Source organism: Trachemys scripta, chromosome 7 (genome assembly GCF_013100865.1).
Source record: "Trachemys scripta elegans isolate TJP31775 chromosome 7, CAS_Tse_1.0, whole genome shotgun sequence".
Lineage (NCBI taxonomy): Eukaryota > Metazoa > Chordata > Testudines > Emydidae > Trachemys > Trachemys scripta.
Window position 1 is genome coordinate 119,388,265 of NC_048304.1, and position 15,231 is coordinate 119,403,495.

The window sequence follows — 15,231 nt, forward strand, 5'->3', positions numbered from 1 at the left end:
AGACGCCCCAGCCAGCTTTCAGGATCGCAGAGGACATCAAACACTTTGTATGAATCAGGTTGTGATGCTGGTAAACCAGGCACCCGCTGTTGCCAAGACTGCAGGCATTAGCTAAGAACTGACAAGCTCATAGCTGGAGACCAGACCAGTTCACCTGTGTTGCTCAAAATAGCAATTAGTCTTGTAAGAATGTAGTTAGTGTTTAGACTCTATGAAATGCTTGTAAATTGCTGCCCGCATTAATCTCACTTGCAATGTCTATACTCCATGCTATACGAAAATATGCAAGTTTTGCTTTGAAAATATTTGCTCTAAACTTGTGAACCCAGATGGGAAGAATGTCGTCCCCCCGCCCGTCAAGAAGAGCTTTCAAATCAGATGGGCCATCAAGGAACATTGCAATACAAAGGATGGGTGAATGACCCTATCGCACCTTGGACATGCTATGTTCAAGGAAGCTCGTCCTATGGATTTGGAAGCTGAATGAAGGAACTAAAACAAAGTCACAGGAACATTTTCCATCTCTTTTGCTGTTTGAACTCTCACAGGGCTAGAGACACCAAACTAAAGCCAGGGATCCTCAAGGGTTGCCTCCTGGGTCCACCCTGAAAACACTTGGAATTGACAGATCACTACAGCTGTGCCACTCTTAGGATTTAGATTTCAACTCATGTGTGCCTATGTCTGTTTGCTTTAATCTGTAAATAACTCTAATTTCTCTTTCCTAGTTAATAAACCTTTAGATAGGCCTTATGCTTGGTTTAAAATCTAGGGTATCCATTGATCTGGGGTAAGTGACTGGTCTCTTGGGACTGGAAGCAACCTGCATATTGTGTGATTTTTTTCATGTAAGTGACCATTTATCACTAAGTCCAGTTTGTCTGGGTGGCAAGATACACTGGAGAGTCTTAACAGGACTGTCTGTGACTCCATGGTAAGACTGTTGTAGTGATTTTCAGGACTTCACATTTGTTACTGGCTTGGCAAAATCTAATTATAGAACATACCATTAGTTTGAGGTCTCTGCCCTGTTTTTGACAGTGTGCCCTGAGGAAAGCACTCTCGGTTGTGAGCCACTCCAGACAGCGTGACACAGGTCATGGGTGACAACTGGTTTCTTTAAGACATACCTTGTGTTCATCGGCAAAATTGTGAGCTAGGCTTCTTCGCCTTTGGTGCACTGCAAGATTCAACATCCAAAAGCTGTAATTTATCCAGGACATTAATCTGTGCCTTTTGTTGTGAGAGCTGAACTTTCTGAACCACAGGGTAAATTCAGTGTTCTTACAGGAGACAGGCAGCTCACAGTTCAATTTTATTAATGTATCTACCCTAAACTCCCTAAGGTGGAATTCTTTATGAAATTGCTCAGAGCTCATCTCATTTAACCTGAGGACAGAAGATAATGTTGGGAGATTTCAACATTGTAATTCAGTCAAATCTGGATAGGAAGGCAGTGACCTTTTGGGCATAATCTCTTACTGCAGGTGACTACAGCTACAGGCATTAAACTTGTCTGATGCTCAGAGAACATTAAACCCTTCAATCTCTTCTAGGTAATATTTATTATTGAGATTTTAAAATGTGCAGACCAATAAATGAAAGCACAAAACCAAATGAGATTACAGATAAATTAAATATAGGCCCAGATCCTCAGCTGGTGTAATTTGGTTTAGCTCCAGTGAAATCACTGAAGATATGTGAATTTACATCACTTGAGAAGCTTTCTCATTGAATCCATGTGGAAAGAGGTATTTAAGGTCTTCATATAATATATTAAATCACATTCAAATTTCAAGGAACATTTCAACCATCTCTAGTTGTAGATGGTGGCAAGGTATGGGCTCATGAGGTTTAAATTGGCTTAGATCTAAAATAAGTAAAATCCATTTATTCATGTCAACAGTTGATAGGATTTAGATACGGTGCCTAGCTCCCTTATGCAAATGAGATCTAGACCTTGTCTACACTACTCAGTTTTGTGAACAAAAGTCCACTTTCATTGACAAAACAATGGAGGTTTACACACAATACTCCTCCTGCCGATTTAACTCTCCTGCCACGCCAACATAATAAAACCACATCAATGAGCAGCATTGACCTTTTGGTGACAAAGTTAGAGCGACGCAGTGTCCGTGTAGACACTGCACTTGCTTATGTCCCCCTAAGCAGCCTCCTGGAGGTGCCCCACAATGCCCATCATGACCGGTCTGATAAGCAGTTTCTACTCCACCGCCCTGCAGCCAGGATCACGAGCATGCACCCCTCCCTCTTTAAAGCCCCAGACAATTTTGAAATTCTACTTCCTGTTTTCTCAGCACTGACAGCTCACATTGCATCTTCCCAGCTGACCATGCCAGCTTTCTGCAGCAAACGCACTCCTGCCTGGAGTACCCAGAAGTTGCTGGATCTGTTGGGTCTATGAGGAGAGGAGACTGTGCAATCACAGCTCTGATCCAGCCATAGGAACTTTGACATCTACAAGCAGATTGCTCATGGCATGGATGAGAAAGGGCACAATAGGGACATGCAGCAGTGCTGTGCTAAGATCAAGGAGCTGATGTAACCTTACCAAAAGGCAAGGGAGGCCAACCATCACCCTGGTGTGGCACCAAAAACATGACACTTCTACAAAGAGCTGCATGACGTTCTCAGATGCAACCTCACCACTGCCAGAAGCCCCGTGGATACTTTGGGGGGACTCCATTCAGCAGCCAGCAGAGTCAACCCTGAGGACAAAGTGGTGGACAAGGAGGTCTAATTGGAGGACGATGTGAGACAAGCAACAGGCTCTTCCATTGGTGGTGAGCCAGGACCTCTTTTTGACTATGGAGTCCCAGCTGTCCGGCTGTGGTGTGCATGAAGCAGGAGAGGGGAGCTCTGGTAAGTACTCATTTTGCTTTGATAGTGCACGGTGACATGAAGTAGAGGTGTCCTTTATTTTGTTACATGGTGCACGTGGGAGAAGGGATCAAAATTAACAACACTAGGTACTGTTCGCATCTGTTTCACATTCCCCAGTGCCGCAATGCAGTGGGAAAGTGTGTTAATGCACACCGAGATCTCCCGGGAATCCTCCATAGAGATCTCTAGGAAACTTTCCTGCAGATATTCTGCAATCCTTCACCGAAGGTTCCTTGGCAGAGCTGCTTTGTTCTTCCCCCATTGTAGGAAACTTTGCCACGCCACTCGGCAATTACTTCTGCAGGAACCAAAGCAGCACACAGGCGAGCTGTATATGGATCCGATCTGAAGCCACATGCATGCAGGAGATGCACCCTTGCATCTTCAGTTACTCTCAGGAGCGTGATTTCAACTTTGATCGCCCCTGCCTGTGGAAAACGGTGGCAGTGTTCAGAATAGTGTGCCTAGGCACTTGTAGTAATCCCCATCTGAAACCACTCAGACCCTTTGTCCCATCTTGCACCATCCTTCCCCCTCCCATGGGCCGAACTCACCACGTGTAGTGCTCTGGCTGTGTTGCGTGCTTGCTAAGGGAAAGTGAGAAATAGGTGAATGGAACATCTATGATTCGAGACTGTGAGTGCACACACAATACAGACTCTGTGTATTGTTTCTTCTCCGCCTGCAGATCTGCCCTTGAGGGCCAGCTCCTACATATCAGCGAAGTGCTGCAATCATCAGATAGTGAGCACAGATCATAAAGAGAGACAATACATGAAAAACTAGAAGTGGATAGCCAAGAAAGGAGACAGAGGAGGAGTAGATAATAGAGGATAAGGACTGGATGATAAAGCTCATGGAGGACCAAACAGAGATGCTGAGGTCCCTGATTGTGCTGCAGGTGGAACACATGTCTGCCAACTCCCTCAGCAATCCATACAGAACTGCCTTCCTTGCCCTCCCCAAACTCTCCACACATTCCTCTCACGTTCCTGGCCCATTGCAGTACCCCTTGCACTCCACCCCTAGGGACATTTTCCATAACGACAGCAGGACTTACAGCTGTCAGATCTTCACTTCAAAGAGTGCTGCTCACTGTCATGTCCCTTGTAAGAAATGTTAATCTGTTTATTGCTGTTTAATAAAAATGTAGTCTTACAAAGACAGTGATTCTTTATTTGTGGCCTACACTGGAGGGTTGCAACAGAAATTCATACACAGTGGCCATGGGCACATTTGCAGACTACAATTAATGTCAGGCAGGAATCATTCCAGGAGTCATTTACGATGGCAGGTAAACAATTCCTGGCTCAATTCATTATAGAAAACACATTACTGGGGCTTGTTGTCAAAATGCTGCTTCAAACCTTCCCTGATTTGAATACCCCCCCACCCACCCCAATCAAACCCCTCTAATAGCCCTAGTGTCTGGCTGCTCCAAAATCAGCTGCCAGGTGATCCATCTCAGTGATCTACCCTTGGGGAAAGCTTTCCCCCTGGCTTCACAGATGTTATGCAGAGCATTGCAGGCTGCTGTGACCATGGAAATATTTTCCCCATTGAGGTCTAACCTGCCAAAAAGGCAGCACCAGCGACCCTTTAATCGGCTAAACGTACATCCTATAGTCATTCTGCACCTGCTGAGCCTGTTGTTGAAGCGCTCCTTGCTGCAGTCAAGGTTTCCGGTGTATGGCTTCATGAGCCATGGAAAGAAGGGATATGCTGGGTCTCCCAGGATCACTACGGGCATTTCCACACCCCCTGTTGAAATCTTTTGGTCTGGAAAGAAAACCCCTACTTGTAGCTTTCTATGCAGGCCAGTGTTCCTAAAGATATGTGCATCATGCACCTTCCCTGATCACCCTGCATTGATGTCAGTGAAAGTAGCCCTTTCTGTTGACGTACTCTGTCGCAAGATGGCCTGGGGCCAAAATTGGGATATGTACGCCATCTATCGCTCTGCTACAGTTAGGGAATCCCTTTGCTACAAAGCCATCCATTATTTTCTACACGTTGCGCAAAGTCACAGTCTTTTGTAGCAGGAGGCGATAAATGGCCCTGCACACTTATATAATTGCAACCCCCACAGTGGACTTCCCAACTCCAAACTGATTCATGACTGACCGGTAACAGTCTGGAGTTGCCAGCTTCCACACAGCAATCGCCGCTCACTTTCCCACTGTTAGGGCAGCTCTCATTTTGGTGTCCTGGCGCCGCAGGGTGGATGTGAGCTTCGCACAGACTTCAAGGAAATTCTGAAGCCACTCCTCATCGTCCCATACCTGCCTCACAATGCGATCCCACCACTCAGTGCTTGTTTCCCAAGCCCAGTAGCAGCAGTCTACCATGTACTGCTACTCCATGAATGCCAACATCAATCTTGAATTGTTTCTTTCCACGGCACACAGCAGGGCAGTCACCATGGCTTCCTGTTCAGATTTGCAGCTCAGGAAGTACTGCAGGATCAGCTGCATTGTGCTCATAATGTTTATCACAGGACTGGTGAGCAGTGGCAAGATCCATGCTTTCAGGCAGAGTTTACTGGAGCAGTTGGAAAATGGTGCGAAATAGAGTTGGAAGCCTTTGGAATTATGGGATGGAGAAAACTGCGTCATGGGGTGGTGACCCCGCCCCCATGATGCACTGCAATCTATTCCCAGAACTGCTAGCCGGAGAAGGTGGTGATTTTAATAATGAGATAGCTAGCCACAGTGCACTGCTCTTTCTGTTGGCGCTAGAGTACCAGCTGTGGACATGTTCCACTGAGACAGGGAGCGTTGTGTGAACATGCCCAAGCGATGTAATTACAATGGTTTATGATCGTCGATGTAACTTAAGTCGACTTAACTGTGTAGTGTAAACATATCCTAAGGCTCCTAAGTCAGCTAGGTGTTGCAACGCTGAGTCCCGCTGAGTCTTAACCTATCCAGCACTTCAGTTCCCTGTCTAGAAAATGGAGGTAATAGATTCCAAGGCCAGAGAGGACCATTGTGGTCTGTTAGTCAGACTGCTTATATAAGAGGGACAAGGTGGGTGGGATAACACAGGCCACAAAACATCACCAAAATAATTCCTAGAGCCTATCTTTTAGAAAAACATCCAGTATTGACTTAAAATTTGTCAGTGATGGAGAAGCCACCTTGACCTTTATGGGTTGTGAGGTTATCAAATATTACAGTACTGAGGGCCATGTATGTTTTGTAATACATTGGGGGAGAGGGCTAGTTCAATGGTTTGAGCATTGGCCTGCTCAACCCAGGGTTGTGAGTTTAATCCTTAAGGGGGCAATTCGGGGCGAAAATCTGTCTGGGGATTGGTCCTGCTTTGAGCAGGGGGTTGGACTAGATGATCTCCTGAGGTCCCTTCCAACCCTGATATTCTATGATTCTAGATAAACAATGAAAGAAGAATGTGAAACGATAGAGAAAAAGTAAGGATGAGGTTATTGCCTCATCAACAAGAATAAAATTCAGAATTTCTTTTTAATTCAGTTTGTACTCAATAGACATTTTGCCTGAGCAGGAGCAAAATAAAAACACGGTGACAAATCAACATTTGCCCCTTAGACGGAAATTTAGATCAAAACTGATCAAAGATTCTTTTTCTATTTGTGGCTTGAAAAATTGAAGAACATTATATCATTTCAATCTAATAACGAAAATTGCCTGTAATCGGACTGAAATGCTTGCCAAAGAAAATAAAATGTCATCTCCTAAGAGACTACATGGATGAGCCTGTCATAACAGCCCTGGGAGAGGAAAAGCTTATATTACAACATGGCAGTAAGATGCTGTGCAATTTTTTTCATGAAAGCACCGTACATGATAAATGGGGGAAAATATCCCTGTGTCCCGTCTGGATAAAAATCAAGCCTAGCCCCCAGATATTCTTCTCTTCCTTTTGGTCCACCATTCCTTTTGGTCCACTCCAAAATGGCATCTCAGTAGAATACATTTGACAAAGTACCCTATAGGGAAAAACATTTTATTTCAGCCTGTTCACTGAAGGTCATTAATGCTGCCCAAACTCCTACCAGATTTAATTCAACATCTCACGCTACTTCATGGTAAAACCATTTATTTTGTGCCGTTGGCTGAAATGGAATTACCTTGAACACTAATGAGATGTTCCACAACCAATGTCAGGAGACTCTGTAATAACTCTCCAGTTGCCATGTCACCATTTGGCACGTTGGGAACCAAGGTGAATAAATGAATATTATAGAAGCTCAGATGCTGGCAAATGAGGAAGATCTCAATGCCCTATATAGATGCAACTCTCTATGGGCTTAATCCCAGTCAATCCCACCAAACACAATGGGAGCTTTTGCCATTGGCTTCCAGGGAACCAAGAACAGGCCCTAAGAACACACAAAACATTCCCTGCATTTTGTGCAGGTGTAACTAGAAGTTGTGATGTGAATTTAGTGAAAGACCAGATACAATGAAAAGTGATGCATATTTCCTCCATTTAAAACAATTCCATCAAGCTTTTCTTTTTATTCCTCTCAGTTCAAACACCCTGTTGCTGGTGCACTGTTACCACAACTGGAGATTTCTGAGATGTGACAATAATAATAGTGCTCAATGTTTTGTTGTCACAATCTAGAGAAGCTGTAGAATGAGAGGCAGACAAGAATGGAGAAAAGTCTTGGTGATTCCAGCTCTCTTAATTTTATTAGACAACCGTCTATTTATCCATGGAAAGCCTACATCCCTTTTCCACTAGTGACTGAATAAAGATGTTTGTTAAGGGGCCTCCATTCTTTCCTGCTTAATAAAAGGAAACTTGTCTGATTTTTTTTTCACATGCATCTAAAATTTTCCACTTTTTAAACACAAAATCCTGAAAATGGAAAATTGAAATATTTCGATTTTCAAATCAAAACCAAAATGTTTTCCTCCTTCCTTTCCCTTGTCATAATCTTTTTCTTTTATTTCCCCATTCTCTTCATCCTTTCTTCCTCCCCCCCTTTTCTATTTTGCAACTGAGAAAGGAAGGGGAAAGGAAAAAGGGAGAGAAGGGGGGAAATGCCTTTTTTTGGCTTTTATCTATTTTCAACTGATATTTCAAAATGTTTAAAAGAACTTACCATGTTTGAAACAGCTCTAGTTAATGTAGGTATTTTCTAAACATTCCTGTTAGGTATTATACCAGTCTGTAAAATGGGGGAACTGAGGCAGAGAGATATTAAGTGAGTTGCCCAAGGTCATACAAGCTGAAAATAGAAGCCAGGTCTGTTTATTCCCTGTTCTGTACTGTAACAATACTCCTTCTGTTCAACTGGAAGTTTTAAAATTATAGAATCATAGGACTGTAAGGGACCTCGAGAGGTCATCTAGCCCAGTCCCCTGCTCTCAAGGCTGGACTAAGTATTATCTAGAATATCCTTGACAGGTGTTTGTCTAACCTGCCCTTAAATCTCCACTGATGGAGATTCCATAACCTCCCTAGGCAACTTATTCCAGTGCTTAACCACCCAGACATTTAGGAAGCTTTTCCTAATGTCCAACCTAAATCGCCCTTGCTGCAATTTAAGTCCCTTGCTTGTTGTTCTATCCTCAGAGGTTGAGGAGAATAATGTTTCACCCTCCTCCTTGTAACAGCCTTTCACATACTTGAAAACTGTTATGTTGCCTCTGTTTTCTCTTCTCCAGATTAAACAAACCCATTTTTTTTTCAGACTTCCCTCATAGGTCATGTTTTCTAGCCCTTTAATCATTTTTGTTACTCTTCTCTGGACTTTCTTCAATTTGTCCACATCTTTCATAAAATGTAGCGCCCAGACTGGACACCATACTCCAGTTGAAGCCTAATCAGCACGTAATAGAACAGAAAAATTACTTCTCATGTCTTGCTTACAACACTCCTACTAATACATCCCAGAATGATGTTTGCTTTTTTTGCAATAGCGTTACACTGTTGACTCATATTTAGCTTGTGGTCCACTATGACCTCCAGATCCCTTTCCACAGTACTTCTTCCTAGACAGTCATTTCCCATTTTGTATGTGTGCAACTGATTGTTCCTTCCTAAGTGTAGTACTTTGCATTTGTCCTTATTGAATTTCATCCTATTTACTTCAGACCATTTCTCGAGTTTGTCCAGATCATTTTAAATTTTAATCCTATCCTCCAAAGCACTTGCAACCCTTCTCAGCTCAGTATTGTCCATGAACATTATAAGTGTACTCTCTAGGCCATTATCTAAATCATTGATGAAGACATTGAACAGAACCAGACCCGGAACTGATTCCTGTGGGACTCCACTCAATATGCCCTTCCAACTTGACTTTAACCACTAATAACTACTCTCTGGGAACTGTTTTCCAATCAGTTATTCATCCACCTAGCTCCATCTAGGTTATATTTCCCTAATTCATCTCCTGTCCTTCTCAAATTCTCCCTTCTCTTCCCGGGCAGAAGCAGTGCTATGCTCTTCTCCTTTCCCAGAGTCACTAATTCCCTCTTTAAGGAGGGTCAAAACATTGGTAAGCAAGCATAAAAGCTGTTCTTTGCTGTCTCAGATGTATCTTCAAGTCCAGTGGCAACAGTAAGAACTCTCAGAAGACATGCCTGGCTACATTCCTCTTCTCTTCCACGGGAAACAAAATCTAAAGTTGAGGACTTTCATTTTTTCCAATAATTCATTGGTTTTTGAACTACACAGGCAATTGCCTCCAAAAGGAAAGAGACAAGATCTACGTCCAGATCCCTGGGTCTTTTGCAGACTTTCAAAAGGAGATTTTCTAGATCTCTTCAGATTCCAAAGACAGTATAACCCACCTTATTCTTCTTCATTCAGCAAAAGAAGACATCACTACCAATACCAACAACAACAATCTTTTGCTTCTCAGGTTTCAGGGTAGCAGCCGTGTTAGTCTGTATCCTCAAAAAGAACAGGAGTACTTGTGGCACCTTAGAGACTAACAAATTTATTAGAGCATAAGCTTTCGTGGCTACATGCATCCGAAGAAGTGGGTTGTAGCCCTCTTTGTTCTTTTTGCTTCTCAGTCATACAAGAAATGGCCATTCAAGCCCAAAATGAAGCAAAATAATTGGCCTACCACGGCTTCTTTGCTTGCAGTGAGACTGCAGGTTTTCAGTGGTGTTTGAGAGCCGCAAAGCAAAGTTGGATCCTGTTTTCCTTACTTTTGGAGACCTTTTAAGTCAATGTTAGAGTGAGTGGCTAAAGATCGCCACAGACAGATAGGTGTTGCATACTATAAAGAATGGTTATACTAGCCAGTCTGATACACTTCCTCCAAATCAACCTTCCTCTCCCTCTCTTTTCAGGAACCCCACTCATGGGACATTGTAAAGATCAGAGATCAGTTCTCTGCAAATGGAGAGAGCAATAGAGAAGGTTCTAATAAATCTCAGGAATCAAGGGTTCTGCTCCTGCTATTTTCTAATTCCAAAGAAAGATGGAGATCTTCATCCAGTCTTAGATCTAAGGAACCTAACCAAGTACATCTGAAAGATGCATTTCGGAATATTAACCCTAGGATCCTTTATTCCTTCCCTATCCTTTCTAGATTGATTTATTCTTGATCTCAAAGAAGCTTACTTTCCTATTTCAATAAGACCATCATACAGGAAGTACCTTCCTTTTGCTGTAAGGCAGGATCCTTTCCAATACAGAGTCCTCTCCTGGGCACCCAAAGTCTTTACAAAATGTCTATCTGGAGTAGCAGTGTTCTTCAAGAGATGAGGGGTTTCTGTCTTTCTAGTTTGATGACTGGCTCCTAATAGCAACCTCAGAGGATGAGCTGGAAGAGCTCACAATATTTGCATGCCCTCTATTCTGAAATTTAGGTTTCTTTAATAAAATGAAAGAAATAATTACCGACCCCATCACAGAAAATCCTATTCACAGGAACTCTTCTTGGTTCCCAAAGAGCAAAAGCTTACATTCTGAGGGAGCATTCCCTGAAGATAAAGTGTACCTTTCAATCTTTGCTGCTGAATCCATTTCAGAGAGTAACGTTTTTTTTTCTATCACTAATGGGTATGATGGTACATATTTCACAGCTTATGCAAGGTTTAGGATGAAACTGCCCCAGCACTGGTTATAACAAAGAACATCAGACTGTCGGTACACAGAAGGGATATGATAATTACAGTTCCCAGGCAAATCCAAAGATTCATCTGGTGGTGGATGGATTGGGGAAATGTTCTGAGAGGGGTGTTATCCAGTCCTGTCTATGATAATCACAACAGGCTCTGCAAACACAGGCTACGGTGCCCATCTCGAGAAGTTTGTAACAAGGGGACTCTGGGGTCGACAGGAAGGTTGTGTCCGTAGCAGCATTCTGGAATCAAGAGCAGTTTGGTTGGCACTCGGGTCATTTCTCCCCCAGATTCAAGGGTCGGTGGTTCAAGTGGCCACAGACAATATGACAGCAATGTACTATGTAAACAGATAAGGGGAAGCCCGATCACCACAGCTTTGCAAGGAGGCAATGAAACTTTGGGACTGGTGCAAAGCCCAAAAGGTGAGTCCGATAGCTTTACATCAGCTGGATCCCTCAACCAGAACTAAGCAGGGAATCCACACAGATGCACAAATGGTCTTTGAAAGACTCTGTAATCAGAGACATCTTTGCTCTTTGAGGTATGCCAAAGATAGATCTATTTGCAATAAGATTCAACAGGAAATGCTATTATTTTTGTTTCAGAGTGGGAGTGATGCTCAATCTCTGTGTGATGGGCTGCCTGTCTCGCACTGGGCTCTAAGGGGTAATAGAGTTCTAGGGAGGCTGCGAAGGAGGTAGCCAATCAGAGAAGGGCTGAGAGGAGCAGCCAATCAGGGCCAGGCAGGCCCATATAGGAAGAGCTGCAGGGAAGAACAGGTTCAGTAGCTACCTGGAGCTTGAGGAGGGAAGATCAGGCTCCTAGCAGGAGGAAGGAGTACCAGCAGGGACTGGGGAAGCCAGAGAGGACTCCTGGCTACATACTAAGACTGGCAGGGTGAAGCCCTGAGGTAAGGACAAAGAAGGTGATAGAGGCCGTGGGGAAGTGCCCCAGGGAAATGAACTGAAGAGTCAGAGGGGATGCAGCAGGTGGTGGCCATCTACAGGGCCCCTGGGCTGGGACCCAGAGTATTGGGCGGGCCTGGATTCCCCCGGCCCCACTCACCACTGAGGAAGTGGCTGGACTAAGGGATGGCGATACTGTCCCCTGGAAGCGGGGAGCACAGTGTGTGGCATAGCCGGAGGGCTGTTTCGTGAAGGGGACACTGCGTTCCTGGAAGCGACGTGGGTCCGGGAACTGAAGTGATGGAGTCGAGATGCCACCAGAAGAGGGTGCACCGGCTAGGAGAGCTAATTCACAGAACAGCCAGCAGAAGGCGCCGCAGTGGTGAGTGAACCCTGTCACACTCTGGCAGATGTGTTCCTCCTTGGGTGGGATGCAGAACTAACGTATGCATTCTCACCATTTCCTCTGATGTTGAAGGTTGTGAGAAAAATAGGTCTGGTCTTGGCCAGAATGATACCGATTACCCCAGCTTGGCTGTGACAGTCGTAGTTCATGGGTTTGCCCCTGCTTTCCAAAAGGAACTAGAGATTCTTGCCAGTATCAACAGACCTTCTGAAACAACAATAAGGGACAGTTTACCATCCTGATCCATTATCATTGCATCTGACAACATGGGCAATCAGTCTCTAACAGAGTTGGAGAGGTCTTTCTCTATGGATATTCAACATGTTCTTCTTAATGCCAGAGGAAAATCAACTAGAAAATATTATAAATTAAAATGGAAATGGTTTTCACTACGGATATCTGATAGAAGATAGATCCTGTGTCAGCCCCGATTCAATCTCTATTAGACTTTGTGTTAGAGTTAAAGCATAAAGGTTTCTCTGTTGCTTTGCTGAAGGTACATCTTACATGAAATAGCAGCTTCTCATATACAAATAGATGGTAAATCGGTATTCTTGCAGGAGGTTATTACGTTTTTAAAGAGTTACTAAATGTGTACCCCACCCCCGATGAGAGATCCTGTGGCACCATGGCACTTAAATTTAGTGCTGTCACAGCTTACGTCTCCACCATTTGAGCCCTTATCTTCGTGTTCCTTATTTCATCTATCAATTAAGGCTGCCTTTATTATAGCAATAACATCAGCTAGGAGGATTAGTGAACTTCATGCTTTAATGGTTGACCCTTCATTTTATAAGGACAAAGAAGTTCTTCAGCCACATCCTAGATTCATTCCAAAAGTCACCTCAAATTTCTTTATCAATCAGTCCATCACATTGCCAGTGTTTTTCACACACACACACACACACACACACACACACACACACACATGACCTCGTTCGAATAAGGGGAGAATCAGAGCTATATTATCTGGATACAAAAAGAGTTTTATCCTTCTATTTGGATAGGACTAAAGACTTTAGATTGTCACTTAAATTGTTTGTTTCATATGCTGGTAACTGTAAAGGAAATCCTATTTCCACACAAACATTATCCAGATGGGTCAGAGAGTGTATAATGGAAATTTACAAGCATGCTTGACAATTTTTCCTCCCCCGCTCCCCCCTGACCCCCATCTGACTGTCGACTCCATTAGAGAGATTGCAGCCTTGGTGGCATGTTTGAAACACATTCCAATAATAGAAATTTTTAGAGCAGCCACATGGCATTCAATAGACACGTTTCCAAGCCATTATTTGTTAGATATCGCAACTAGCTCAGAGGCACAGATTGGTAGATTGATGTCACAGTCCTTGTTCAGCTAGTGCTCCTTACCCACCAGCCAACTCAATATGCATACTGTTTTCTAAACTCTCCCAAGAGTGGGAATATGCAGAGTCCATCTCGAAGAACCTCGCTTACAGGTAAGTAACTTTCATTTCTCCGTTACGCGTGGCTGTAAGTTCAGTACCCTTCGCAAGCATAAATTCAGGATGAAAGTAAAAAATGCAACGACCCCCAAACCTTTATTATCTGATATCACCTAAAGGAGCTAGACCCTGAGTTATGTGTCTCAGTCAACTGTAGGTAACTGTTTGCAGCTGCGTGCAGACACAATCACTATGTTTAGCAGCTAACTGCTCATATGCAGGGCTGGCTCTAGGCACTAGCACTCCAAGCATGTGCTTGGGGCAGCACTTAACAAGGGGCGGCACTCCGGCTCCTTTTTATTTTTTTCCTTGGGGCGCAAAAAGCCAGGAGCTGGCCCTGAGCGGAGGTGAGCTGCGGCAGTGGGGGGCGCTGGGAGGGCCGTAAAAAGTAACCCTGGGAGAAGGGGGGGCAGAGGAACCGCTCCCCCCCCCCCAAGCTCACCTCCACTCCACTGTCGCCTTCTCCCCCTCCCTCCCAGGCTTGCCTGGGATGGGAGGGAGGGGTAGGAGGGGAAATGCCACGTGCCCAGGGGAGGAGGCGGGGCCGGGGATTTGGGGAAGGGGTTGGAATGGGGCAGGGAAGGGGCGGAGTTGGGGCCTGGCCGGGGGGGCGCAGCAAAAAACTTGGAGCCGTCCCTGCTCATATGTATCATTTGCAACAGTCCATGCAAGTATTTTTTTCCCCTCTGAATACCACTGGCCTCTGCTATTGGAACTGTGATTGAATCTTCAGGGGCTGTCAGTGGTAGCAAGGCTTGTTTCTGCTTCCTTTCAGGCAGGTCCCAAACACAGGCATGTTTTAGTTCCAGCATTTCAGAGATACTCTATTCAGTAGTGGGCAACAGTGCATACAGAGAATGACCTGTGCCTGAAATCCCCAAGAGCATAATTGTAAGTTAAGTGAGAGTAATTAAAGTATCATAAAATATGGGACAGGTCTATAGAAAGATGGCTCCCCCGTGAGCAAAATTCAGTTTCCCTGGGCAAAGAGCAAGCAAAGTAGGATTTGCACCGGGGACAAACAGAAGTCTGATTTCTCCTCCCCCCCAGGAGGCAAAGCACTTGTGCGGTTGAGCTGCAACCCCTGCGCTGTAGTAGTGGCCACGACAGGCTGTACCCCATTAATGAGGAGTTTGTGACAAGTGCAGGCTCACAGTTTACAGAGCTCCTGGGAACCCCCTCTGCCATTTCCCAGAACTCTTACAGCCCCTACCTATGCTCTCTGGTGGAGCTGGCCACTGGAGAGCTTGGATCTATAGCACACAAGAGGAATACATGCATAATCCGGGGTGTAGCCGCATAACCCCTCACTTCCCATCAGGGCCGGCTCCAGGCACCAGCGAAGGAAGCAGGTGCTTGGGGCGGCAAATGGAAAGGGGCGGCACATCTGGGTCTTCGGCGGCAATTCGGCGGCAGGTCCCTCAGTCCCTCTCGGAGCGAAGGACCCGCCGCCAAATTGCCGCCGGAGAATG

At 44.7% G+C, this 15,231-nt stretch overlaps 1 protein-coding gene across 3 annotated transcripts in view; it reads left to right on the forward strand.

Annotated features, from left to right (window-relative positions):
- SORCS1 (sortilin related VPS10 domain containing receptor 1) overlaps window positions 1-15,231 on the forward strand; it is a 408,602-nt gene that overhangs the window by 260,885 nt on the left and 132,486 nt on the right. The gene's annotated exons all lie outside the window — the stretch shown is intronic.